Source organism: Enhydra lutris, unplaced genomic scaffold (genome assembly GCF_002288905.1).
Source record: "Enhydra lutris kenyoni isolate GAN:26980312 unplaced genomic scaffold, ASM228890v2 scaffoldscaffold24, whole genome shotgun sequence".
Classification (NCBI taxonomy): domain Eukaryota; kingdom Metazoa; phylum Chordata; class Mammalia; order Carnivora; family Mustelidae; genus Enhydra; species Enhydra lutris.
Genome location: NW_019154108.1, coordinates 30329184 through 30334127, shown reverse-complemented (window position 1 = coordinate 30334127; position 4944 = coordinate 30329184).

The following is a 4944-nucleotide window of genomic DNA, read 5'->3' as shown; positions in this document are numbered from 1 at the left end:
GTATTCCCAACCTTTCCTTCTCCTCTCTCCTGCTGTGTCTGGACAGTCCCTAATCCAATTCATTGGTGTGAACACAGAGGCTTGCACCATCATGGTTTTTTTCTCTCTAATTCATATGCCTCACTTATTTTGTGAGTTTAGTAATTTTACATAAGATGAGGGGGAGCAAGGGGAAGAACAACAGCATGGAGTCTTTGTCCTTCACCCTCTCCTCTCCCTTCTTCTCACTCTTGTGTTTCCTCTGAAGATACACAAATAAATGTGACTTGCCACCCTCCTGGCCCCAATACACACACACACACACACACACACACACACACTACAGTCTCATATTGAATAAATCATGCCCCAGAGGCTAACTTTCCCCCAAGTTAGGTGGTCAAAACAGTTTTCTTTTTTAAAAAGATTTTATTCATTTATTTGAGAGAGAGAGAGCACAAGCAGGGAGAACAGGAGAGGGAGAAACAGACGCCCCACTGAGCAGGGAGCCTGATATGGGACTCAATGACCTGAGCAGAAGACAGACACCTAACCAACTGAGCCACCCAGGTGCCCCCAAAAACAGTTTTGTGAAGAAAACTTCCCAAAAGAAATTCTAGAAAGAAAAAGGATTCCCCCCCCCTACTGTGTATTATTTATTTGTATATATTCCATCTTAAAACCCCAATCTTAAGGCACGGCCTGGATGGATGAATGAGGGGTGGGAAATGACAGGCAGGTGAGTCATATTCCCTAAAACTAGGGTCAGCTAGTAAAAGAAAAAGAGCATGAGAAACTTCAGCTATTACAGTTTTATTTGCCTTTCTATTTTTTTTAAAAAGATTTTATTTATTTGACAGAGAGATCACAAGTAGGCAGAGCAGCAGGCAAAGAGAGAGGGAGAACCAGTCTCCCTGCTGAGCAAAGAGCCCGATGTGGGGATTGATTCCAGGACCCCAAGCTGAAGGCAGAGGCTGAACCCACTGAACCACCCAGGCACCCCTGCCTTTCTATTTCTTAAGCTAACATTCTTGAAGTAAGGACCTTGGCTTGAGATTATGCATTCAATCAGGTTTAAGCAAGAAGGCATGTATGAGTTATCTCTTGGTACATAATAAATCATCCCCAAATTTTAGCTGCATTGGATAACCAACGTCCATTTTCTGAGGGCCAGGAATCTGGGGGTGGCTTAGCTGGGTCCTTCCAGCTTCAGGTGTCTTTTGAAGTTGTGTGGGTGTTGGCTGGGTGGAGGTCACCAGAAGACTTGAGTGCTTCTGGGTGGGGGGTGCTGGCTTTCAGCTCCTCACGGCGTGGGCCTCCCCTCAATGCGTCCTCCAGACGACTCAGGGGAGAGGGAGAAGCCCCTTGTGTTTTGCGTCCTGGTTCAGTGGTGGAGGGGACAGCACATGGGGGTGGTGGTGGGCCATCTGGGAGGTTGGCTGCAGTAGGCACAGACTTAAGGGCATGGACTCAACCTTATGAGCATCTGCAAGCAAGAGGCCAGTGGAGCTGAGCTGAGAAGGTGGGCGCTGAGAAGGCGGGCGCTGAGAAGGCGGGCGCTGAGAAGGCGGGTGCTGAGATCTCTTTCATGGCCCCACATGGAAACTCAGACCCCTGCCTGCAGACCTGTCACTCGCGTCAGCAACAATGACAACAACAACAACATATTTCACAATAATATATATACAGTGACCGTGACTGACAGGGCTCACACTTCCTGTGTTAAGTGCTTTGCAGAAGTGATTACAATTAATTCCAAATCACATTCCTACTTCACAAATGAAGAGACAGATCGAGCGATATTGAGGGTTTCCTGGCTGGAGTTTGTTTACGTGGAACGGCACTGGTCCCTGTGTTAGGTTTCCACGCTCTAGCTCAGGGTCTGGTTCTTTGGAGGCCATGGGAACAGCATCCTACACTAGGGGGCGATATTCAGCACAGCAGGCAAATTGATCAGCACGTCAGCCAGAGCCAGCGATCACTACGCGAAGTTGAAGACTTTGCCCTAAAGTCCCCTCAGTAAACCAAAGTCCGCCTGTGCAGACAGCAGCTAAAAGGATTGAAAGTCCCACGGAAGGTTTTCTCTTGGACACCGGCATTTAAACATATGCAACTGTTCTTCATGTTGGATTTCCCGTCTTGCGGCTTGCCTTCCTGCGACCTAAGGAAGGGGGATTTTGGAAGGTGACCGGGTAGAGTCCCAGAGGAAGGTCCTTTCAAACATACGCCCAGCTCCTTTTGCCAACGAGGGAGACGGGATAGGAGCCGGAATTCCCCGGTAAAAAGTTGAGAAATCACTTAAATACCAAGCATTTCATCCCACACTTGTATATTTTTGTCTCATTCCTTCTTTTTATATTGTTTTTCTGTTTCTGGCAAATTTGTATTCACCAGGCTGGCAAATAAGAGGAGCGGATAAGCAAGATCCTTTTCCAAGATGGGGGGATGCTCGCCCACTCATTCAACAAACACCATTGAGCTCTGGTGTGCGGGGTGCTGTGCTGGGTGGTGGCCCTATGTGGAATTCACTCACCATCCTCTGACTATAGTTACCAAGTGTTTTTTTAGTTCCTTGGTACCCTGACAGATGCTGTGAAGGTTTAAAAAAAAAAAAAAGAAGAAGAAGAAGAAAAAAGAAAAACAGAAAGCAAGATAAGTGAGTCAAGTTTCTCCTTCCCAAAGGATCTTGAAATACCCCCCAGAAAAATAAAATTAACACAAAACAATCAAGAAACATAACAAACCAGTCATTCCCCGACCCGCCCCCACCAAATAATGGGACTTTTTAAAAAAATTATTATGGATTCTTCTGTGTTCTACACATTCCTAGAAGCTTCTCTCGTGACAAAATGTAGAAATGACCCCTGAAGGTTAGTCTCAAGACTGTGCTAAAGCATGTGTCTTTGTGGGAGCACGGGGCATACACACAAGGGGTTAGAGTCTGGGGAGGCCTCTCAGGAGAGGTGTCGGGGCAGGGCTGTGCCAGCAGCAGGTGCATTCGCAGGGGGCTGATTCCAAGAGCCCGAGGAAGCAGGGTAAGTGAGAAGGGGGTGCTCTGGGCCAAGTCTCCCCACGCTGACCGGGTTGCACCCCGACTTAGACATTTCTCGGCGTTGCACCTCATCCCCCGTGTCCCCTGAGAAAGTCCAGAGCTGAGTTGGATGCTGTGATGGGCTTCGGGCTAGGCCAGAATAAGGTAGACGTAGGCCAGAAACCATCTTAGCTACATATATACAGTGACCTTAGCTACAAGGCCAAACTGGAGAACTCGGCTTTCCATGAGATCGAAAGGGGTGTCTGTGGCAGGAAGCACAAGCTGGGGATTTGGTTGTGGAAGTCTCTTAGGGAGTTCCTCTGGGGGCCAGCCCGCAGTGGTGGGAGGGGAAGGGTGAGGGGGGCGGACATAGGGCTGGCGGAGGGAAAGTGACGCTGTGTGACACTGTCCTACCAAAGGCCTCGGTGGACCCCTTGGTGCATTCGGGTGTTTCTGCTTCTTTGTGTGCCTGTCACTGGGTCCAGACTGCCTTGGGAGATTTTGGGGTGACCTCGGGGGACAGCAAGGTGTAGTATGGACAATCCCCGGAGAGGGCTGTGAGCAGAGGGGATGAGTCCTTCAGTCCCCAGAGCAGTTCCTGGCTGCGCAGGATTGAGGGGAGGGGGGCACAAAACCATCATCTTCCTCATTCGGTTTCTGAAAGCGGCTTCTCCAGGAGGCCAGAAGCACATGTGAGAAAGGTCGGAGGGTGAACGGCAGCTCAGCACAGTCTCTGATCCCGAGGCCACGACTGAAGGTCTTCGTCTCCCTCGCCTCCGCTGACCCCTCCACCAATCTGTGTGTGGGACGAAGACCCTCATCCCAAATGACTGGCCCTTGGCCGTGGTTGAATACGTCCGTTTCCGATCAAAACCGGTCAGGGGTGTGCCAAGAGGCACAAAGCTGACAACCCCAATTCCTTGTGCCCTGCCATGGACAGCAGCCCTCCCCGCTCCTGCCGGCCAGGCTCAGCTCCCCTGCCGACAGGGTGACTCTGTTTCTTGCCAAGTCTTTCGGCATGAGCCCGAAGAGCCCTAGCTGGGCCATTACACACAGCTCAGTAGTTCTTTTGTGTGTCCCCTGGTGGGAATGCTCTCCATCCTGAACCTGGACCCCTAACCCTGAAAAACCCGGAATCCAAGACGTGGGTAGCACAAAATCCCCACAGTCACCGGCAGTGGCGGTACAGGGGGCCACCCCACTACGGGTTCCTACCGCGGAGCTCCGAACGCAGCTGGCTGGGCTCCATAGGTGGATCTGAGTGGATCCGGATTTTCCCTCCTCTCCGCCTCCTCCCTCCTCCAAGGGCAGGGCTGTCCCAGGAGCAGCCAGTTCCATTCCCACATGGCCCAAGCACGGCCATTTTGCTCTTCCCAAATTGAAGGAGAGGTGTTGCCCCCTATCCCGTGCAGCACGTGCTGCACCCTGAGCGATGGGGCTGAGGGAGCTGCACCACTACCCCCCCGCCCCCCACACCAACTCTAGGCCAGCCCAGCACTCCTTTGAGGTGGGGGCTAGTTTTGCCTCCAGTTTGCTCATGATGATGTGAAGTGTAGAGAACTAAAGAAATAGCCAAGAATGGAGGGGAATGCACCCCAAGGGTGTTTGTGATGCAGAGCACAGATTTTTTTTTTTACCTGGTGGGGCCTGGGGCAGGGCTGAGGTGGGGCAGGAGGGAGGGGTGCAGGCAGGTCTTTGAGCTACCTGACACAGAGCAGGAAGGCCTGTGGCTTCCTGGGACCCCTCCCCCACCGGCCTGACTTCTACAGGTCTGGCTGTGCTGGGGTCCCCATCCCCAAACCTCCCCCAGCCATCCTGCAGCGGGGAGCAGAGAGCGAAGCATAAAGAGACTGCTTTTGTAGGATCGGGAGCTTATTTTTGCTTTCCCGTCTCTTATCATTCAAAGAAGAAGCAGAGAAGCCATCAGAAAC